The 24,869-nt window shown below is 41.4% G+C and overlaps 1 protein-coding gene across 1 annotated transcript in view; it reads left to right on the top strand.

Annotated features, from left to right (window-relative positions):
• The first annotated feature begins 16,538 nt into the window (after positions 1-16,538).
• Positions 16,539-24,869, top strand: part of CPQ (carboxypeptidase Q) — a 586,146-nt gene continuing 577,815 nt past the window's right edge. The window contains exon 1 of the mRNA XM_089666608.1: positions 16,539-16,645. The gene's annotated coding sequence lies outside the window, so the exon portion shown is untranslated. The remainder of the gene's footprint in view (positions 16,646-24,869) is intronic.

Genomic DNA, 24,869 nt, shown 5'->3' with positions numbered 1-24,869 from the left:
TGGAGTGGATGGAAAGGTGTAATATTAATCTTGTTCAGGTTAATGGTCAGAGGAAATATGGTGGCCCTCTTGCAGTCTACTCCAAAAGACCCTATCCCATTTGGGTCTGTCACATAGACCACTTACAATATATATTTATCCATTGAGGAAGGGGGAGTCACAGCATGAAAATGTTTTCTAAGTTAGCAGAAAAAAAATTGTTCATTTTTAAACATCCAAGGCCATCTAGCAGGAAGAGAAATGCACTTTTTTGTTTTATTACTTTAAAAGATAGAAGGGTTTGGTACTGCTTTACATGTATATAAGCACAGTTTCACTTTAATCATGTTTGTACCACTGTACGTCTATTAAGAACACATCATTTATAAACAGATACTGTAAATAGCAGATTGTTTTTCCTCTGACTTAGAAAGCATCTTCATTTGACAGCTGAGTACACATACACACTATACTCAGCTGATCCAAGGGGTTAGGTATGATTGGTCAGGGGGGGAGAGGGCACCTGATTTTGACAGGTACCCACTCCCACTTCCGCTGTGATCGCCTAGGCGATCAGAAGCAGAAGTTGTCCTCTTTCCTCCCTACCCGTAGTCTTCTGGGACATGTGACAGGTCCCAGAAGACTATGGGACCATTCACAGGGCACAGCACAACTCATGCATGCGCAGTGGGCACCCAGCTGTGAAGCTGCAACCTGTCACAGCTGGGTACCCTCACTTAAGATGCAGTGCCGGGGAGAGAGGACAGGCGGTGAAACCGACTGTGGTGAGGACACCAGTGGATCAAGGGACAGGTGAGTGGCTGTTTTTTAAAAGTCAGCAGTTACAGTTTTTGCGCTTTATTTTTTTACATTTTGACTGGGGCTCTGCTTTAATCACTATTACATCACAGATTGTTATCATATTACAAAGTGTCCAGTAAAATAAATAAACACATTTAAAGTGTCCAGTGCATAGATGCAATCTTCAAAAGTACAAAAAAATAAAATAAAGTGGCCACTGCAAAAAATGCAACCATCAAATGCCTCATACACAAGTGTAAAAATAAACTTGTACATATACTATATATCAGTGCTTGTGTCCAATAATTTAAAGTGTCCTGTTCAAAAAAGTGTGAACTTGTATAAAAAAGTGGTATGATAATGTAGTCCATCAATTCTTATTATGCAGGCTTCCACAAAACTGATCTCAACCACATGAGGTCTAACAATTCACCAGAGGTAGGCTAATAATAGCATATAACACCAGCTCTAAAAAAACCCCAGAAAAAAACCTTTCAATCTCCGCAGATAAAAGAACACCAGCTCTACTCCCACTGCAGCCTGCATAAGCACTGCTATACTTTAGGGTGATAATGCTGTCATTTTTTAAATTTTTTCTAAAAATTATATCACCTTGGGTTGTCTTCTTTTTAAAAAAAGGGTAATTTTCAAGGTTTTCATACTATTCTTCCTTTTTCATTTTAACAGAAAGTAAGGAAAACATTTTTTTTTTCAGAAATGTTGATCATTTTCCTTTTTATAAAGAAAACGGCAGTTAGTAAATACCACCACAAGAAAGCTCTAGTTGTCTCAAAAAAAGATATAAAACTCATTTGCATACAAAGTAGTTGTCCGTCAAACTGTCACAGTGCTGAAAAGTGAAAAAAAAAATGGCATGGTAATGAACAGGTGAGGCCAGTAAGCAATCCAATGGGGGCACAGTTAGTTGTGTCTTTCACTGCTTCTTGATAATGAAGAATAGCATTACATTGGGGGGGGGCATTTTATTTTTTATTTTTTTGAGGGCTCAGAATTGGAAAGACCCGTACCTTTGGATATTAGAAGAATAGGCTCATAGAATTACAGGTAGCCTCCATGCTGACAGGTACAATCTGCAGAAATACTGAGGAATATGACTACAGTACAAAAAATTATCTTGTGTTTGATGGCATTTTTAAGGCAACCTTAAATTGCACAAGAGAAACCACTTTTTTAAAAAAAAGAAAATCAACAATTTATTTATACATCCAATATGTCATTAAAGATTTTAGATTTGCTTATCAGCACATACAAAATGGTCATTACATATTGCCAAATGTATTGCACAACCTGTTCAGACTACTCATTAGATTCACAAATTGTGGTACGTTCCAATATACATCTGGTGGTATCCCTCATAGCTGATTTCCATCTTGCAACCTCAAAATTTGTTTGCAGATATTTTCAGCCTGGGATCCAACACGTTTCAAATGCTTAACACAAATTCTTCTTCAGGGATATGATACCACTCTATAATAGTAATTAATAATAAATTTAGCAAACATTATCATAACTAGTTAGTACTGAACCAAACCATATGAGGTATAAAACTTACATAACCACATGTCAGGGCAGGGGCCGAGGAACGGACAGGCAGGCCTAACAATGTAACGCACTGGCTGACGACAACCACTACCCACAGACCGAAGTCCCTCAGGGCGCGGAGTCTAAGTCCCAGGCTGCCCTTCACCAGGGCCCCTGATGGTGGGGATGGACTTGACGCAGCCAGGAACCAGGTCGCGGCCCCCGAGACACCTCAGCTGCGGTAATGGCCGCCGCCAATGGCGTGTAGCTGGTGGAAGAGACAAAAGAGTAGTCAGACAAGCCGGGTCAACAACAACAGGACAAAACAGTACAGGACAGCAGACGAGAATCACAGGTCACGAGCCGGGTTCAGCAACAGAGGGTCAGATCAAGGGAGAATACAAAGAATAGCCAAGTCACAAGCCGAATCAGATACCAGGAGAGTCACGAGAGTCAGAACAGAGTAATAGCAACACAAAGACACAAGTGCAAAGAGCATGTGCGGGCCACAGGCTTATATGTCATCAGCCACACCCCTCTGGGGGATGGACCACAGAGACCTGAAGGCATAAAAGGATTCCCATCATGCACAGCAGAATCCAAGATGGACGCCAGCACATGGAGTAACATAACCTCAGGGAAAAGGTAGGACCTTGACACCACAGAGATATTCAGAGAGAGGTGTCTGTGTCAGGAGATGAATCCCTTCCAAAAATGAGGCCATCATTTTCACGTGCAAAGATCAGATGTGCCACACCACAATCACTGCCATAATAAAGTGTACATATAGAAGTAAAAAAATATGTACTAATAGATAGTAAGAAGCTAGAGATACAGGGGAACAGCATCAATATAAACCAATGGTATGTGTAAATTAAAAGGAATAAATCTCATAACTACACACATCCCTTTGTTGAATATTGGTGGGGCATTGTATATAAATATATATATATATATATATATATATATATATATATATATATATATAGATCATGAAATGATCATATCAATATATGCACCCCTTTATTGAATGTTCGTGCTTGGGGGCCTACATTCCAATTATATTTATTGTCTCCCATCAATTAGTACTACATAGGGAAGCATCAAAACTATTGAAACCAAAAACAGTAAAATGTAAAGGCTCAAATATTGTACAATTAACTACTGAAGTTCAGAAAGTATGCATGAATATCAACAATTCATTGCCCATGCCTTTTTCAACTCACCAATGATTGCAAGAAAATGGAATAGCGTTCTTCCAAAAAATCCAAATGTATGGAATGAATCATTCAGCTAGATTCTAGTAACCTTGCCTGGCTACTCAAATTATGGTCTTTCATAGGATCGACAGTGGATGTGGTGTTTGTATTTCCTCCCAAAAGTGGAGCAAGTCCGCTAGATGTAAATTGAGGAAGGTGGTGCCCAGGGGCGGACTGACAACTCATGGGACCCCCGGGCAATAGGGGATCATGGGGCCCATGTGTCCTTGCCCAAACTAAAAAAAGCCTATGAAAAAGGTACCAGGGGCATCTCATGGGGCCCCCTACTGACCCCGGGCCCTCGGGCAGTGCCTGAGTTTCCAAATGGTCAGTCCGCCCCTGGTGGCGCCCATCATGTGATCCCTGGCATTCTCCACAACTGCGCATGCGCAACTGTGCTATGCACATTGACGTCACGTCCGTCTTTGAGAAATATGACTATAGCATGATAATGTGACCACACTATGGCTGCACCAACATCATAGCATAACCAGACAAGGGCTCTTGGGAGTAAAGCTGTGTAGCTGATGGCATCTATTATAAAAGACATTAAGACACCCATGCTCAGTGACCCAAAATAATGTAGTACCAGCTACATGTCTGAAATAGCAGGCTTTTGCAGAGGAAAAAATGCTGATCTTATCATCTGTAATGCTTCAGCAATTTTATCCTCCTGCGGGATAGTCACAGTCAATACTGTTTTGTCTTACAAAGAAATGCACTGAAATCTGTAACATCATTTCTGCTAAAGTAAGGACTCTAAAAAATAGCTAAATAAATGTTATGTGCAGTAAATATGTACTGCTGTATAAGCTGTGTACAGCACAGAAGAAGGCTAGCCTACCCCCCCATCCAGGGCCAGCCATTGTTTGTAAAAACAAGATAAACCTGGTATATTAATGCTAAACTCTGGATACAAATAAAATAATATCAATTAATGCAGTTATGTATCCATTAAAAATGGATACAATACATGTATTTTTAACACTTATGTACTTTAGATTGATAAAAGTGGAGGTCCACCCAAAAGGGGGATTTCTGCTTTAAGCCTTTGTCCACCTACTCCCCGTTGAGGATTGGCACTTTGATGAACGGGGGGGGGGCTGTAGGGGGCGGTTACCCGCTCCCACTTCCACTGCGATTGCCTAAGGCGATCAAAAGCGGAAGTTGTCCTCCCCCCTCCCTCCCTGTAGTCTTCTGGGACATGTGACAGGTACGGGACCATTCACAAAGTGCAGTTCTACTCGCGCATGCGCAGTGGGCACCCGGATGTGAAGCCACAAGCTGTCACAGCCGGGTGCCCACACTGAAGAGGACGGCGCTGGGGAGAGAAGACAGCCAGTGAAACCAGCCGTGGTGAGGACAGCAGCACCAAAAAATAGGTGCAGAAACTTCCCCCTTCTAAATCACTTCTTGTCTACGCCCCTCTATACAACTCCGAGCACCGTCCCGTGGTTCCACTCCCCACCCACCTCCCAGTACTGCTCCTTTTAGAGAATATAGAACCAAGTATCATTTTGTGGTGCTAAGCAATTTGTATGGAATTTGTTAATAATAACATGAAAAGCAGTAAAATATATCCCTTGCAGCCAGCAGCAATGGGCTCCCCTTCCGGAAACAATTGACCCCCCAGTAACAATAGAGCCACCACCAGAAACAATAGACCTACCCGGCAACAATAGATCCCCTCCAGTGACAATACATCCCCCAGCAGCCAGAATCATTATACCTTCCAGCACACCCCAGCACCCTTGCCATTACATATATTCAGTACCGGAGGTGCCGGAACTGAGTTTACCCGCGTTACCACAAAAAAAAAGGGCCCAGTAAACCATGGCGCTCCCTCCTCCCCTGCAGGTTGTTCAGGATAGGTAGGAGAAGGGCAGGGAACATTTTAAAGAATGGTTAGACTAAGTGCCAGTTCACACCAAGAATTACACAGCAACATACTCTATGTTCCTGTACGATTCAGTGCAGTGCAATTTTCAGCACATCTATTTAAATGGGCTGAAATTGCACTGAACCACACCAAAAGCAGTGCATGCACTGCAAGCAAATGCAAATGCACTGCAAATGAATCACACGGTACTCCGGTACCATGAGATCTGGTGCAGGCAAACGCACTGTGTTTGCAATCTGTGTTTGGGGTGTCATTAGGAATCTATTGACACCAGCAGCAGATACCACACCCAGTGTGTTTGGACATGGTGCAGGAAACATGCACAGAATGCAGAGTTCTGGTGTGAACTAGCACTTAAGCTTTTTTTTCCACGTTCAGAGTCAAGTTAAGGTTTCGGGTCCCTCTATACATAAAGTCAATTTTATGTGCCCTTGTTTTTAGCACCCAGACCCTTAGACCATTAACTATCTGGCACCTGATTCTTGGGGCCACAAATCAGTGATTATTGACAGACTTGGTACCAGGGGTGGACTGACCATTTGGAACTCGGGCACTGCCCGAGGGCCCGGGGTCAGTAGGGGGCCCCATGAGATGCCCCTGGTACCTTTTTCATAGGCTTTTTTGAGTTTGGGCAAGGACACATGGGCCCCATGATCCCCTATTGCCCGGGGGCCCCATGAGTTGTCAGTCTGCCCCTGGATACACCCACCCCTGCTTGGTACCAAATAATATTGTGTAAAACAAATGTGGTACTTCCAAGGTCTCGATGGATCATTTTAATTCTAATTCAGGCTATTTTGTTAGAACAAAAATGCACACAGTAGAAGGAAAGAATTTTACTCACAAATTCCAAAAAACTACCATTAACCTTTTCTTTCCTTTCCTAATAGATTATTTCTGCAGCTTGCGATATAAAAACTACTGCCATACTTGGTGTTAACGCAATTTTCCTTGTCCTTGCCAAATGAAATCAGCCCAAGACGCTGAGCTAAATGAATCAAATTTATCCAGTGAAAAAACAGGCTTTCCGAGAAAGTTGTGAAAAGCCATGCTTCAAGTCACAAATAGGGGCTAATGCAATCAGTCAGACTACTGTGAGGGAAAGAAAGGACTTTATGCTGCTGGTAGATACTGTGAATATGAAAGCCTTTCGGCTGCTGAGTGAGTGAGATCAGTGAGGGAGCCTGAACATATCTACAGACAGCCTGAGCTCCTCTGTTTGATGAATGTCTGATCTCCAGCTGATACAGAAGCCTTCGATGTCTTTCTCATGCAACTTTCTTGTAGCTGTGGAATAATGCATTTTTTGCCTGACATTAAAAACTGACTGTGATAGGGTAGGAGGGATCCAAGGGGCATTTTATTTTAGCCAAGTTTGTCTTTTTCTTTGAATGTTTGAAGCAATGTAGTACAAATGAAATGTAAAAAATAAAAACTTTTAGAGGAGAACTACATTCAGATTAAATGTTAGCAGTCAACAAAAAACAACTCAAAATGTTGTCCTTTTTTTGGATAGAGTGGGGAGTGGTTTGACTCTGGAGAGAAGATAGGATCAGAAAGGACTAGGTGTACCCTTGGAGATAATCACAAGTGAAAGGGCCAGTACATGTAGCATTCCAGGCAAATGTCCTGGCATCAAAACCTTGCAATGTAAGAATGTAAAAATTTGGTGTGGAATTGGTGTGGGGCCCTTTCCAAGGCAGGAATGTAAGTATCCAGTCTTAGGGATTGTTTTTGTTAGGGCTATATTCATTTTGCTTCCAACTGTCCCTGATTTTGAGGGACTGTCCCTGATTTAGAACAAAATCCCTCTGTCCATATTTCCACCTCATTTACCCCTCATTTTGGTCTGAGTCATAGAGTTGTATAGAAAATGCACTTTTTATCTTTCAAAAAGTGTATCCCAGGCTAAACCATTCATCCAGCTTTTAAATTACTGCACCTGTAAATTTCAAAAATCAATATAAAGGAATAATAGTGGTAAAAAAAATAACTTATGGGTTTAAATAATATTTTTTTTAATAATTCTCCTTTAACTACTTCAAGTCCGGACACTTTCACCCCCTTCCTGTCCAGCCAATTTTCAGCTTTCAGTGCTATCACACTGTGAATGACACTTGCGCGGTCATGCAACACTGTACCGATATGAATTTTTTAGCATTTTTTTGAGAGAGATAAAACTTTATTTTGGTGGTATTTATTCACCACTGGGATTTTTATTTTTTTGCTATATAAATGAAAAAGTCCGAACATTTTTGAAAAAAAAGTGTTTTTCTAAATAATCTTTCTTCATAAATATTGGCCAAAATGTATTCAGTTATCTTTTTAGTAAAAAACAAATAACACAAATTAGTTTATAACCAAAAATTATAATTTTTAAAACTTTTTTTACATTTTTATTTTATTTTTTTATATTATTATTTATGTTTTTTTAACATATTGTCACCCTAGCAGCACAGTGTCACCATAATGACACTGTACTACTTGTGGGGGGTGATGTTTTTTTTGTTGTTTTTTTTTTTACACTGATTGCTTTTACATCTATAAAGGCTGTAAAAGCAATAATTTCTCCTTTTCTCTGGCTGCATTCTTGCAGCCATTCAGAAATACTGTGAGAGCTGAGATTGGTCACAGTTTGTCACATGGTACAAGGCTGTTGTGAGTAGCCTTGTACCATGTGACCTCTGTGATCATTCACAGATTTCACTAGTAGTAAGCAATGATGTCAGCTAGTGACATCTTGCTTACTACTATTCATGTGATCACTGATAGGCCAATCAGTGATCACATGATCGGGACCTCACACAGAGGTCCCGTACAGCGATTGGATCGCTGTGCTGCATGCTCCCAGGGAGCGCGCACAGGCAGGGAATGCGGAGGCTGTTTATAAACGGCCACCCGCTCCTGCACTGCTCCTGTCCGGCTGTTTATGTAGATGAGCCGGACGGGAAGTGGTTAAGGGGGCATGGCAGGGGGTGTGTTCTTAGCCTACATTCTTTTGATAATAAGATGTCCCTCGTTCCCATCACAGAAGGTTGGGAGGTATGCTATAGTGCTCTATATCAGTGCCTAAAAAAACCCTATGATTATTCATTATCGTTAACCTGTATACAAGATAAATTATAACATCAAGAATTGTGTGTGTGGTCTCTCCCTGTCTGTGTACCCTGGGCCCCGGCTACAAGTCCAGAGGCCCCGCCAACAAGTGCAGTGCATTTATGTTATAAATATAATACCACTAAAGTGAGGAGTACTTGGCGTAATACCAGATCAGTGAAGTTTAAGGTCTCCTTCACATGGCTGTTTTTCTGAATTCTGCAAATTATAGTGGCATATTCTTGCCAGTGGAATGACTGGGTCATGCAAATAACAGTGGCCTATCAACCTCTATAAACTAATGACAGGCTGACAGTGGCTGGCACTATTCACATACAGCTGCACACCACAAGTTTTAGAGGAGAGTTGGTCATGTGTGTTTGACACGTGAAATAACAAAGCTGTCCTGTTTTTTTTTCTCACATCCCCATTCTAATAAATGGTCAAATTTATGTATAACCATTTATTAGAATAATATACATTTTTTGTAGAACAGGGTACATAAGCTTTGTGGTTTCTATCAAACTAACTTCTCTGTAGAACCAAAATAGAAATATGTCTGCGCTCAAATCCAAATAGCTTTACACATACTGTACGCATAACTCACCACGTGCATCAACGCTCTGCACCAGGGGCAGACTGACAACTCATGGGGCCCCCGGGCAATAGGGGATCATGGGGTCCCTGTGTCCTTGCCCAAACTCAAAAAAGCCTTTGAAAAAGGTACCAGGGGCATCTCATGGGGCCCTCTACTGACCCTGGGCAGTGCCTGAGCTTCCAAATGGTCAGTCCGCCCCTGCTCTGCACACTGCTATACACCTTTATACATTTCTTTCAAACTTTGCATAAAAAGAGGGATATTTAATAGAATGTGTTGTTGCTTGCAGAACAGAGAATTTGGGCCAGATGTGTTGGTTTATATATTTGGATTGCTTGGTGGCTTCTCTGTAGAACAGGGTACAATAAGCTTGTCAGTCTCTATCAAAAGTCTCTGCGGAGCAGGGAAACAATTTTGGAGGTTGCTATCAAAAGTCTCTGTAGAGCAGGATAACAGGCTTGGCGGTTGCGATAAAAAGTCTCTCTGGAGCAGGGTAGCAAGTTGGCGGTTTTTACAAAAAAATCTCTGTGGAGCAGAGTAACAAGCTTGAAGGTTTCTTAAAAAATCTCTGCAGAGCAGGGCAACAGGCTTGGCAGTTTCTATAAAAAAAATCTCTGCACAGCAGGGTAACAAGTTGGCGGTTTCTATAAAAAATCTCTGCGGAGCAGAACAGCAAGCTTGGCAGTTTCTATAAAAAGCTCTGCAGAGCAGGGTAACAAGCTTGGCAGTTTTTATAGAAAAAGTCTCCGTGGACCAGGGTAACAAGCTTGGCGATTTCTATAAAAATAGTTTCTGCAGAGCAGTGTAACAATCTTGGAGGTTGCTATCAAAAGTCTCTGTGGAGCAGGATAACAAGCTAGCGGATTCTATAAAAAAAAATCTCTGTGTAGCAGAGTAACAAGCTTAGCGGTTTCTATAAAAAATATATGCACAGCAGGGTAACAAGTTGGCGGTTTCTATAAAACACTTCTGCGGAGCAGGGCAGCAAGCTTGGCAATTTCTATAAAAAGCTCTGCGGAGCAGGGTAACAAGCTTGGCAGTTTCTGTAAAAAAATGTGTGGACCAGGGTAACAAGCTTGGCGGTTTCTATAAAAAATTTCTGCGGAGCAGAGCAACAGGCTTGGCGGTTTGTATAAAAAATCTCTGTGAAGCAGGGAAACAAGCTTGGTGAGTTCTAAAAAAAAAATCTCTGCGGAGCAGGGTAACAAGCTTCATGGTTACTATAAAAAATATCTGCAGTGCAAGGTAAAATGCTTGGCAGTTGCTATAAAAAATCTCTGCAGTGCAGGGTAACAAGCTTAAAGGTTTCTATAAAACAAATCTCTGCAGAGCAGAGTAACAAGCTTGGCGGTTTCTATAAAAAAATCTCTGCGGAGCAGGGTAACAAGTTGGCGGTTGCTATAAAAAATTTCAGTGGAGCAGGGCAGCAAGCTTGGCAGATTCTGTAAAAAGCTCTGCGAAGCAGGCTAACAAGCTTGGCGGTTTTTATAAAAAAAAATCTCTGTGGACCAGGGTAGCAAGCTTGGCGATTGCTATAAAAAAGTCTCTGTGGAGCAGAGTAACAACATTGGCAGTTTGCATAAAAACTCTCTGAGGAGCAGGGCAACAAGCTTGGCGGTTTCTATAAAAACTTTCTGTGGAGCAGAGCAACAGGCTCGGCGGTTTGTATAAAAAATATCCACGGAGCAGGGCAACAAGCTTGATGGTTTCTATAAAAAATATCTGCAGTGCAGTGTAAAATGCTTGGCAGTTGCTATAAAAAATTTCTGCAGTGGAGGGTAACAAGCTTAGAGGTTTCTATTAAAAAAATCTCTGCAGAGCAGGGTAACAAGCTTGGCAGTTTCTTTCAAAAGTCTCTCTTTAACAGGGTATGAAACTTTAATGCTCCTTTGAAGCTAAGGAATGCTAAGGCATCAACAGGGATGTCCTGGTGTGCCTGTATAATATTTAAAAAAAGTGTAATTTATGGATGTCATGGTGCATGCTGGCATGTTTTTAAGTTGCACTGCAATGCATTTTTTACAAGTGTCCCAGTGCATTTTTTTACCCATTTCTCTTTTTTTTAAATATATGCTATTGCTATACACTGAAGAAAAAATGTAACATGTCCTATTTTTTCAGTGCAAACCAACAGAGAGCATTAGTGTGAACTGGAAACAATATGAAACAAGGATATTTTCCTCATACTTGAATTTAGACTGTGTTGGGCAACACTGCTTGTGTGGAAACCCTTACTGGGTGATAACGTGTTGTGGAAAATTCAAATCTAGTTCTATTAGATTACTCTTACCTTTATATACGCAAAGTCCCATCTTGCATGAATGTATTTCCAATTGGCAAACTCCAAGATTCTGAAAGATAAAGAAGTAACACATATAAGCATAACGAACAGACAGGTAAAACTGGCAATAGACTTTATAGGATGTTCAGACCAGGCAGCACCATCCATTTATAACTGATTTGATTCTGAACCCAATAGAAAAGAAACAGACTAGATTGAGAAGTAATAATGAAAATGTACTTTCTGGTCCAATCCTCCTTAAGTCCAGATCCCATTGAGAACTTTCTGATGTAGGCTGCAGACTAAGGACATGGATTACTGGAACCATGCCCTGTGGTCTGATGAGACCAAGATAAACTTATTTGGTTCAGATGGTGTCAAGCGTGTGTGGTGGCAACCAGGTGAGGAGTACAAAGACAAGTGTGTCTTGCCTACAGTCAAGCATGGTGGTGGGAGTGTCATGGTCTGGGGCTGCATGAGTGCTGCCGGCACTGGGGAGCTACAGTTCATTGAGGGAACCATGAATGCCAACGTGTGCTGTGACATACTGAAGCAGAGCATGATCCCCTCCCTTCAGAGACTGGGCCGCAGGGCAGTATTCCAACATGACAACGACCCCAAACACACCTCCAAGAAAACCAATGCCTTGCAAAAGAAGCTGAGGGTAAAGGTGATGGACTAGCCAAGCATGTCTCCAGACCTAAACCCTATTGAACATCTGTGGGGCATCCTCAAACAGAAGGCAGAGGAGCGCAAGGTCTCTAACATCTACCAGCTCCGTGATGTTGTCATGGAGGAGTGGAAGAGGACTCCAGTGGCAACCTGTGAAGCTCTTGTGAACTCCATGCCCAAGAGGGTTAAGGCAAATGGTGGAAAATAATGGTGGGCACACAAAATATTGACACTTTGGGCCCAATTTGGACATTTTCACTTAGGGGTGTACTCACTTTTGTTGCCAGCGGTTTAGACATTAATGGCTGTGTGTTGAGCTATTTTGAGGGGACAGCAAATTTACACTGTTATACAAGCTGTACACTCACTACATCACATTGTAACAAAGTGTCATTTCTTCAGTGCTGTCACATGAAAAGATGTAATAAAATATTTACAAAAATGTGAGGGGTGTACTCACTTCTGTGAGATACTGTGTATGTATAATAAAATATATCTGGACCCATTTAATCAAGTAAAATGGGTAAACCATTTGCTAGGTTTCTATACATTCATATTGCTAAAGCATGCAATGTGTATGAAAACCTTTCCCCGGAAAGAGGGAGTCTCAGTGGATTTAACAAACATATACTTGTCAGTGTACTCTTCAAACATTCTGGTAACCTTGATAAATTTGTCCTCATCCAACCAACGGAAAACCTGCTCTTTGCTCAGCTGTTGTTGTTGCTGGCTGGTCGGTGGCTCCGCTATAGTGGCCGGTTTATCAGCCATGACAGATGACTCATGGCTGATACTGAAAACAAAGAATACATTTGCTAGTATGACCTGTTTAAAGCTTTATGTCATGCATTTTTTTCTTTCAATAATGTTTACCTGGTTTCAAGAGCTACAAATCAAAATACGGATCACTGTCAGTAGGAAGATGACATCAGTTATCCTACAAACCTCCATCCAAATGATACCCCGGTCAGGAGATTGGTCCCATGTTTTTAAGGAAAAGTTAAAGTTAACCACTTGCTAACCACGCTATAGCTGAATGATGGCTACAGTATGGTGGTCCAGTTCTGGGAGGGCATCATGTGATGTCCTTCCAGAACCGTGCCCACCCGTGCAACCGCTGCAGTGCACTCTGTGATTATCAGTGTCCTGATTATCATTGCAACTCCTTCAGTGCTGCCAGTCAGTGTCTATCAGTGCCAACAGTCAGTACCACCTATCAGGGATGCATATCAGTGCAGCCTCATCAGTGCCTCCTATCAGTTCCCATTAGTGCTGCCTATCAGTGCCCATCAGTAAAAGAGAAAAATTACCTGTTTGCAAAACTTTAGTACAAAAACTAAGAAAAACTTTTTTTATTTTCAAAATGTTTTGTCTTTTTTCATTTGTCTCGCAAAAAATAAAAAACCCATTGGGGATTAAATACCATCAAAATAAAGCTCTGTCTCAAAAAATTATACAAATTTCATTTGGGTACAGTGTTGCATGATCGCACAATTGTCATTCAAGGTGTGACAAATAGGATGGCTGCTTGTTTTCTTTCTAAGGTTTTCTTTCTACCATTTTCATCTGGTGATCCAACCAGTAAGTTACAGGGGTTAGACAAACCATTCAATACTTTCAGGAGTGCTTACAATATTAAGCTTTTATTTAAGTAAAATATTTATCTTCAAAGGAAACAAAATTGCTATTGTAGCTGGTTATAAAGTATTAGCTGGAGTTTGGCTTCCATTTGTTAGTACATCCTTTTTCAACCAGAGTGCCCAGGCACCCTGGGTTACCTTGAGGTTTCTTCAGGGGTGCCTTGGCAAAATGCCTAAAAATTGCCCAAAACTTGTATACAAGCTAGCGGGTGGAACAAGCCTGCCTTTTAGTTACACAGAGCCACAGGTTTACATTGTGCACAATCACAGCGTTCCAGCCGCTGGTATCCCAACAACCAATGATGTCATCAGTTGATCAGGAGGATGTTGGTAGTCTGCACAGTATCCTTGTTTGATCCCCCCCCCCCGCCTGTCTCTGTCAGTTGAGCTGAGTGCTGAGTGATGGAGAGTGCGGGAGAAGAGAAACATTGGAATACTCGTCAGTACCTGTGCGCAAAAGTATATTTGATGTGGAACAATAAATCACCTCTAACGTTGGGTGCCCTACATGTGTGGATGTTGCTCCATTGTATAAAACTATTAGAATAGGGTTTTTACATTTTAGAATGGGGTGTCTCGAGGCTGTCCATAACTGTAGAGGGTGCCTTGAGATTGTCCATAATTGTAGAGGGTACCCTGAGACTGTCCATAATTGTAGAGGGTGCCTTGAGACTGTCTATAATTGTAGAGGGTACCATGAGATTGTCCATAATTGTACAGGGTGCTTTGAAACTGTCCATAATTGTAGAGGGTGCCTTGAGAATGTCCATAATTGTAGAGGGTGCCTTGAAACTGTCCATAATTGTAGAAGGTGCCTTGAGACTGTCCATAATTGTAGAGGGTGCCTTTAGACTGTCCATAATTGTAGAGGGTGCCTTGAGAATGTCCATAATTGTAGAAGGTGCCTTGAGACTGTCCATATTTGTAGAGGGTGCCTTGCTACTGTCCATAATTGTAGAGGGTGCCTTGAGATTGTCCATAATTGTAGAGGGTGACCTGAGACTGTCCATAATTGTAGAGGGTGCCTTGAGATTGTCCATAATTGTAGAGGGTGCCTTGAGACTATCTATAATTGTAGAGGGTGCCTTGAGGCTGTCCATAATTGTAGAGGGTGCTTTGAGACTGTCCATAATTGTATAGGGTGCCTTGAGACTGTCCATAATTGTACAGGGTGCTTTGAGACTGTCCATAATTGTAGAGGGTGCCTTGAGAATGTCCATAATTGTAGAGGGTGCCTTGAGAATGTCTATAATTGTAGAGGGTGCCTTGAAACTGTCCATAATTGTAGAAGGTGCCTTGAGACTGTCCATAATTGTAGAGGGTGCCTTGCTACTGTCCATAATTGTAGAGGGTGCCTTGAGATTGTCCATAATTGTAGAGGGTGCCTTGAAACTGTCCATAATTGTAGAGGATGCCTGGAGACTGTCCATAATTGTAGAGGGTGCCTTGAGACTATCCATAATTGTAGAGGGTGCCTTGAGACTATCCATAATTGTAGAGGGTGCCTTGCTACTGTCCATAATTGTAGAGGGTGCCTTGAGATTGTCCATAATTGTACAGGGTGCCTTCGCTGATGAAAGGTTGAGAAACACTGTGTTAGTGTATCTAAATTTGCTAGTCCAGCTAACACTGTCCTCCCCCCAGACTGATAATGCTGTTATCCAAATGTGCCCCCTATGGGCACCATCTAGAGTGGGGTACTGTAACAAAGGAGGTGTGTTATTGGCCAGATCACCAGTGAAAACAGAGGAAAAAAAGCCTAAAAAGTACAACTAATGCAGCCACCACACCTAAGGATTGCTAAGCTGCAGTATATAACATTTTTGGTATGGGGTTTAAATGAGCAAAAAAAATAAAAAACATAAAAAAAAATAAAAATAGAATAAAATTATTAAAAAAATGTAAATTGACCCGGTCATACATGAGAATATGAATGCGTATCGCTGCGTACGTTGGAGTGAGGGCGATAATTCTGGGGCTTTGATTCACGGTTAACTCTATGATGATAACTTGTAACATGTCTCCTATTAAAATCTTGAAGTCTTGATGTGTTTACTCACAACGCAGCCACGCATTTTATATTTTACCAAAAAAGTGGGTATTCTATTGTGTGTGTGTGCAGTAACATTAATTTTATTGTATTTTCATGGAATGATGCAACTGATAAACACCTGCGCAAATATTTTGTAAAAAAAAAATTTAACTTGCCACCATTTTACTCTACAGGGCCTCCACTTTCAGAAAATACATATTTGCGGCTTCTAAAGAATTTTCTAGTAAACAATGCTGATGTTAACATGTCTGTGAAAATATTAAAAGTTGGCCCAGACATGAAGAGGTTAATATACTTTTTGTTGTCACTCTCAGGATGCAAGTCACATGTCATTCAGGATACTTGCCATGATTACTAGTGCAGCAACCTGTCCGGGCACTGGAACATACCAACCATTTGCAGGGGGGGTTGCTATTTGATAAAGTCATCAAAGCTGACTCTGCAGAATACTAGATTTTATAATAGAGAAAAACGCTTCTTTTCTATTACTGTGAATATTTAGCTTTCAGTGACTATTGTTCTCCTTTATTTTACGTATTTACACGTTTATCTCTGTAGGAACACCCCTCCGCTCATTTCTGTTCTCTATGAGGAAGTAAGGGAACGCTTCCCTACAAAGTGTTCTCAGTGACTAGGGATCTGTGTGTGGTGTCAGGAAGTGAAAAGTGTCTTCTCTTTGTGCTAGTCGGACAAGCAGAGCCGACATTTTCTTGAAGACCAACAGGTGCTTGTGATAAATAGAGCCGCGCGCATCCGGCTCTGGAGACAAATGTGTGAGGAGGTCAGCGTGCTCTTGTAATTACTGAGTGCTGCTTTCAGTCTGGGTAAGCTGCAGTTTTATAAGTGATGTTCACTGACGTCCTTCTGTTATAATTGTTACTTATAAATATATAGGGCGAGGCTGTCATTCTGCTGTGTTATAGTGAGAGCAGCTATGTGCTGGGTATAAGAGGAGTCCTCTACAGAGACATTGCTGTTCTATCTGCTGGAACTCATAGGGCTCATTTACAACAGTTGCAGATAAATGTATTTTAACCACTTGCCTACTTCTACCCCCTTCCTGCCCAGGCCAATTTTCAGCTTTTAGCGCTTTTGCACTTTGAATGACAATTGCACGGTCGTGCAACACTGTACCCATAATAAATTTTATTAATTTTTTTCACACAAATAGTTTTCATTTTGTGGTATTTAATCGCCACTGGGTGTTTTATTTTTTTGTGCTACAAACAAGCACCAAATTTGGAAAAAAAAAATGTTTTCTTTGTTTCTATTATAAAATTTTGCACTGATGTGCGCTGATGAGGCTGCACTGATGGGCACTGATAGGCAACAATGATGAACTGGCACTGATGAGGCAGTACTGCCGATGCTGCACTGATATGCATCAATGATGAGCACTGGCTGGCGGCTCTGGTGGGTGGCACTGCTGGGCACTGATCATCAGGGCACTGATGATCGGTGCCGATCCATTCTCAGACAATTGCCAGTTATCGGCAGTACTTTCCTCATGCTGTGACAGTGCAAGGAAAGTGCAGCTGATAACCGGCAACTGCATTTACCAGTGGTCTGCTGTGTTGTTGGACATGGTAAAAGGCCGCTGTGATTGGCCTTTTACCGTATCACGTGATCAGCTGTGCCCGTAGTACATCGGAGATTGCCAGGAGGGCGCATTCTTGGAGAATGTCATGATGCCCTCCCAGGATTGGACAACCGTGCTGTAGCTGTCATTCAGCTATAGCGTGGTTGCAATTGTTTAATCACTTGCCTTCCAGAGGATTTACCCCCCTTCCTGACCAGGCCATTTTTTGCGATACGGCGGTGCGTTACTTTAACTGACAGTTGCACAGTCATGCAACACTGTACATAAATTAAATTTAGATCATTTTTCCCCACAAATGGAGCTTTCGTTCGGTGGTATTTGATCACCTGTGCAATTTTTTTTTTTTTGTGTGCTATAAATAAAAAAAAAAGTCCGATTTTAGTTTTGGGAAAAAAAACAATATTTTTGACTTTTTGCTATAAAACATATCCAATAAAAAAAAATAAAATTTCGTCATCAATTTAGGCCAAAATGTATTGTGCTACATGTCTAATACGTGTAAATGAATTGGTTTACATGAAAGTTATAGCGTTTACAAATGGTGGTATATATATTGGAATTTTATTTAACTTTTTTTTTTTTATACTAGTAATGGTGGCAATCAGCGACTTATACCGGGACTGCGGTGAACATTTTGACACTGGGGGGGGGGGGGGAACTGACTAACTGCCACTGACATCCCCAGTGACACTAAAATAGTGATCAGTGCTAATAAAAAGCAGTGACACTGTACTAATGACACGGGTCTGCAAGGGGTTAACATCTGAGGCAATCAAAGGGTTAACTGTGTGCTGTTTTACATTATGTGTTGTGTTTTACTAGGGAGACATGCTATTTTGTATCCCTCTGCTGTGCAGAGAAATACAAAGCTGTATGTTCTTGCTGACAGGAGAGTGTTGTTTACACACAAGTCTCTCCCCTGTCAGCTCTGCCGACCATCACCGAGTCCTGGCTGAGAATCGCTGTCCGGTACTCGGTGATGGACATGTTCAGCAGCCAATAGCGGCACGGTTTCGTACCTGGAAATGCAAAGTGTTCTGCTATAGGGCGGAGGGCACACGGTTTTGCAAGAAAAACAAATGTATTTCTGTTAGCCTAGTTTACACTGTTGTGGCGCTTACATGGGTGCTTACCCCTTCCTGCATGCCCCGTCATCCCCTTTAAAAAGTTCTGAGAGCCCTAGGTAGGGGGGAAAGGAAACATTGGTGATCATGTGACCACTGTAATTGGCTGGTCACATGATTGGGAGCAACCTTTAGGGCTCTTTAAAACTTGGGGTTGGTAAAACCAGGTGGCTGAGCTGCATTTTTAATTCCCCCCCCCCCCCTCAAACTGCAAAGCCAGCCTGACAGGAGTATACGCATTCAGTGGCCATGATGCTTTGTATCATGGGCTTAGCAAAAATGACCCCCTATCCGGCATTACATTCAGCAGGCAATAATGTAGACAAATGCAACCCTATCAGGGTTATCGGAATGCTAGTGCAGACCAAGTCCTGTCTTTGAGCATGCTGTGAGCGCTCTCTCAGCACAGAAATCTTTTCCGCCCAGCAAGGTGCAGCATGCAGCGTTGAAGCCCACCCTTTTTTTGCCACCACGCATATGTGTTACGTCAGTGGCAACAGGTTAAATAGTACAACATGCTGCATTTCTACACGTCAACAAACTAGAATGTGCATGAATGCGACGTAAACGTGTGTAAAATGCCTAAACAATACACAGATATCTATGAATGCTGTGTAAAAATACACAAACATAATGCAAATGCACCACAAACACATTAAAAATGCATGTAAACATGCATGCAGAACAGCACACTAAACATGGGAATTGTGGTGTAAATGAACCTATAGGGCTTCTTTAAACTTGCAGCTGGGTTTGGTAAAACTTGGCAGTTGAGCTGCGTTTTTAACGAAAGAAAGGTCAATTCGTGGGAAAAAATGACGTAATTTAATTTGAGTGCAGCATTGCATGACTGCGCAATTGTCAGTTAAAGTAACGCAACACCATAACGCAAAAAAATTGCATGGTCAGGAAGGAGGGTACATACTCTGCAGGGCAAGTGGTTAATAAAAGGATACTTACCTGTCCAGGGATCCAGTGCCATCCTACTGTCAACATTACATAAACTGTATGTAGCATCAGCATTGCGGAACAAAATCATGTCAGGCTGATTTGGGCCGACTTGATTTTGTTGCGGGAACGGGACAGGATGTCCCCGAATCACTGTTGGAACACGGTGCCATATACTGATGCTACAGTTTATACAGTGCTGACCTGTTATTACAGAAATTGTTTGTTTAGGCCATCTGGCCCAAACAAACTATTTAACCACTTGCCTACTGGATACTTTTACTCCTTTCCTGCCCAGGCCAATTTTCAGCACTGCCACACTTTGAATGACATTTGCAACATTGTACCCGTATGAAATTTGTATAATTTTTTGTCACACAAATAGAGATATCTTTTGGTGGTGTTTAATCACCAGTGTTTTTATTTTTTGTACTAAAAATGAAAAAAGAGCGAAAATTAACAAAAAAAAAGTTTTCTTTGTTTCTATTATAAAATTTTGCAAACAGGTAATTTTTCTCCTTCACTGATGTGCATTGTGGCTGCATTGATGAAGAGGCACTGATATGCGGCACTGATGGACGGTACTGATGGGAACTGATTGGCGGCACTGACGGGCACAGATTGGCAGCACTGTTGGGCATTGATGAGCACTTTTGGGGCTGCACTGATAATCATCACAGTGCCCTGATTATCAGTGCAGATGTCTCCTTTGACAGTTGGCGGTTCTGTGACAGCATGAGGAAAATGCTGATAACCAGCAAGTATAATTACATGGTGGTCAGCTGTGATTGGACACAGCTGATCACGTGGTAAAAGGCTTCTGTGGTTGGCCTTTTACTATGTCATGTGATCAGCTGATCACAGACAACGGCAGGTGCAAACCGACCGCTGGGGGCATGGGTGGGGGACTTGTTCTGGGAGAACGTCATAGGGAAGTGGTTAAAATGAAAACTACACTTGAAATTAGGGTTTGAATCCTGTGCAGACATCACCCTGGTACCGTTTTTAGAGTTGGCAGTCTCTTATTAGCCAGTACAAGCAGTAGGAGGGGACGTCCCCCCTTCTCTCACCGCCTTCCGCCATTCCCTCGGGATCTCCCATTTCACCAGGAGTCCTGAGCGATCAGCTGGCATGTCCGCTGGCTGTCTGGACAGGCGAACAAAGCCTGTATCGGCTTTGATTGACTCTCCTTTATTGTATGACCTGACATCAGTTTCAATTTACTCGGAAACTTTCAGTGCCATTTTTAAAAATTTAAACCATTCAAAAACACAAATCTTGATTTTTGGATGCTTTCAAGTGCAGAGGAGGGATTTGAGGTCTCATAGACCCCAGATCCCTCCATCAAAATATCTGTCACCTGTCTATTGCTGTTGAATATTTACATTCCTTGTGACAGCAATAAAAGTGATTTAAAAAAAAATTTAAAGTGACAATGTAAAAAAAAATTAGAGTGCCCCAGCCCCCTATGCTCTCGCAGAAAGGCGAACGCACGCTTCGGTCTTGCATGCACGCAAAAAGCGATCGTCTCACACGCGAGGTATCACTGTGACTGTCAGATCATGGGCAATAATTCTACCTCCTCTGTAAATTTAAAGTGGTAACCTGTAAAGGCTTTCAAATTGTCACCTATGATAAGTAAAATTGACACCGTCTGTCGCTGTTGCACGGGTGCACGCAATTTTAAAGTGTGACCTGTTTGCTATCTATTTATTTGTAACGAACATCTTTTATATTTTAAAACTGGGTTATACATTCTTTTTTTGCAATAAATTTCTGAAAAGTGTACTTTTTCCCAAAAATTGCGTTTGAAAAACCGCTGCGCAAATGCTGTATGACATAAAAAATGCTTGTGACATAAAAAAAATGCAAAAATCACCAACTTATCGGGCAGCACAGTGGCTAAATGGTTAGCACTTCCGCCTGGCAGTACTAGGGTCAATGGTTCGAATCCCAACCACGGCACCACCTGCCTGGAGTTTGCATGTTCTCCCTGTGCCTGCGTGGGTTTCCTCCGGGTAATCCGGTTTCCTCCCACATTCCAAAGACATGCCGGTAGGTGAATTGGATCCTGTCTAAATTGTCCCTAGTATGTGTGTATGAATGTGAGTTAGGGACCTTAGATTGTACTCCCCTTGAGGGTTAGGGACTGATCTGAATGTACAATATATATGTAAAGCTCTGCGTAAATTGACTGCGCTATATAAGTACCTGAAATAAATAAATAAACTTCTTCTTTAGGGCTTTCAAAAATATATAATGTTAGGGGGTTCTACGACATTTTCTAGCAAAAAAAAAAATGATTTTAAAATGTAACAAAAAGTGCCAGCAATAGCTTGGGGCAACATCTAGTAGTGATCTTGAGATGTTGTTGTCTTGTATTCCTCATTGTTGTTCTGTCTCACCATCGGGCAGCTGCGGAATTCATTCCTTTTAGTTCTGTACCAATGATCCTTTGCAATGGCATTCACAGCACAGCTGATGTCACACTGTGCTTTCTGGATCATTAGCATAGACTTAACAAATGCTCACCTCCTGTGCTCTCATCAGAGGGATAAGCACATCTAAATACCAAACACATGCGGGTGTATTCAACACAGTAAAGAGCAATGGGAAACCCAGTGACCTTACAGCATCCAATCAGGAATTATCGTTCATTGATCTGACTTTAGAAAGCTGAAATCCCTTCATGGGTTGTTGGTTTTTTGCACCTAATCACCGAATATGTTGCCCTATTATTAAACTAGGTTTGATAATGTACTGAGCAAAGTGCTTTCCTCCTAACCAACAGTGTATGTGTATATATATATATATATATATATATATATATATATATATATATATTAGTTTAGAGTATATAAAGTCACAACAGATATTTCAGTGTTGGGTGGGTGGAGTGGAGAAGAATTTTTCTCTTGTTCCTCACCTACTCCACAGCCTGGACAAGTGTGGCTCTTAGGAAAACCACATTTGTCTCTTACTTAAAGCAGCATGCGGAAGGGTAAAGCTGACGGTACACTATTAGAATTTTGTTTGAATTTTTTTTTTTTTTGTTTAAAGAACGTTAATTTGATTCTCTAATCGTTAGTGATGTCAAAGCGTGTTTCCCACGAGATGGGAATTTTTTCTCAAACACATTTTTAACAGTGTATATGGTTTTTGTTTGGGAAGGTCCGATGATTCCAAAATCAAAGGTTAAATGCAAGCGAAATTTTGAAGTATTTTTGAATGCCTTTAATAAATCATTGATTTTGCTGAGAACTTTCATATAAATGTTTGTACGAACGTTCATCTGAAAATACATGAGGGGCGTTCAAGTCATACCGGGACTTTTAATTTTACAGGTATGAAAAGGGATGCTAGTATGGTGGTACTACACGCAGGGCAAGAGACCATTAACCACTTGCCCTCCTGAGGATTTACCCCCCTTTTCTGACCAGGCCATTTTTTGCGTTACGGCTCTGCATTACTCTAAGTGACAATTGCACGGTTGTGCAACTCTGCACCCAAATGAAATTTACAGCCCTTTTTTTTTTTTTTCCCCACGAATTGAGCTTTCTTTCGGTGGTATTTGATCATCTGTGTGTTTTTTTTTTTTTGGTGTTTTTTTGGTGTTTTTTTGCACTATAAATAGAAAAGACCGACAATTTTGAGAAAAAAAAAACAATATTTTTGACTTTTTGCTATATTAAACATGTCCATTATTCAATTTCATCATAAATTTACACCAAAATATATTCTGCGACATGTCTTTGCTAAAAGAAAATCCCAATATGTGTAAATTAATTGGTTTACATGAAAGTTGTATCATTTGAAAATGGTGGTATATGTACTGGGATTTTTTTTCATTTTTACTAGTAATGGCGGTGATCAGCGACTTATAGTGGGGCTGTGATGGACATTCTGACACTGGGGGGAACTGACTTGATGTCACTGACATCCCCAGTGACACCAAAACAGTGATCAGTGCTAAAAAAAAGCACTGACACTGTACTAATGGCACTGGGCAGGAAGGGGTTAACATGAGGGGCGATCAGAGGGTTAACTATGTGCTGGGAGTGTTTTACTGGGGGGGGCGGTATGTGTGTGTGTGTGTGTGTGTGTGTGTGTGTGTGTGTTTCACTGTAAGCACACTGCTCTGGATGGCTGTGCTGTGCACAGCCATCCAGAGCAGTGTGCCCTCGCTGACAGAGGACGGTTAGTAAACAAAACAGTCGTCCTCCCTGTTCGTGATCGTTGGAAATCACCGGGCGCTGGCGAGTAACTACCTAGAAATGCGAAATCGCGTATATATACGTGATTTTGCGCACCTGTGCCACCCTGTAGCAGTACACTATAGACAACAGTGTTAGTGTGTGCATAGAACAGTGTGTGGTGATAAGGTTTCTTGTGAACGAAGGCGTAAAACCCGCAGATATCTACAGAAGACTTCAAACACAATACGGTGATGAGACGCTCAGTCGCAGTAGAACATTTGAATGGTGTAAACGTTTCAAAGATGGCGGTGTGTCCGTCAGTGACGATCCTGGACGTGGTGGTTCCCAGCCCACAGCAGTCACTCTTGTGAACATTCAGTGCGTAAACCGCCTGATCCTGGATAATCAACGCATAGCCTGACGTGAAGTTGTAGAAGAGACAAATCTTTCTGTGGGAACTGTGAACACCATGATGAAGTGAAGCAGGCTGTCCTAGGATGATTCAGGCGTACTGACAAATCTTTCTATGCTGAAGCTTTCCAGGCATTCGTTAAATACTGGGATAAGTATATACATGCAGCAGGAGAGTATGTAATACAATAAATGCCATTTTCACTTCTTAAATGTATTCTTTTATTATATAAACTCCATAGTCCTGGTTTGATTTGAACACCCCTCATACTAGTGAATGGCCAGCAGGCACATGACTGAGAAGCTCTGGCAAGTGCATCTGGCTATGTGGCTGCTGGGTACATTTCCAGTGACTTCCTATTCAGGACAGGGAGCAAAATAAAATATCCTTAATGGGTACAAAGATGGCAATAAAAATGTTAAAGGCCCATTTTAATTGGAAATTTTTTTTTAGAAAAATATATATAATAAAATATGTAGAAAAATATAAATATGTAATTAAAAAGTGTGTGTGTGTGTGTGTGTGTGTGTGTGTGTGTGTGTGTGTGTGTGTATGTTTTGGCTGGAGTTGGACTTTAAAGTAGGTGGAAAGGCAATACAATTACCCTCCTTTTTAAATGTTATCCCTCCCTTTTGCTCTTATATTTTCTGTGTACAGTTACTAGTAAATAATAAAAAAATGTTTTCCAAGCAGGCACATGACTGTGAAGCTCTGGCAAGTGCATCTGGCTATGTGGCTGCTGGGTACGAATTCCTTCAGGTTATGACA

Source organism: Staurois parvus, unplaced genomic scaffold (assembly GCF_062004578.1).
Source record: "Staurois parvus isolate SC_StPar_1 unplaced genomic scaffold, SC_StPar_1.0 ptg000052l, whole genome shotgun sequence".
In the NCBI taxonomy this organism is placed as follows: domain Eukaryota; kingdom Metazoa; phylum Chordata; class Amphibia; order Anura; family Ranidae; genus Staurois; species Staurois parvus.
Note: the sequence above shows the minus strand (reverse complement) of the source record. Positions and strands in the feature narration are given on the sequence as shown.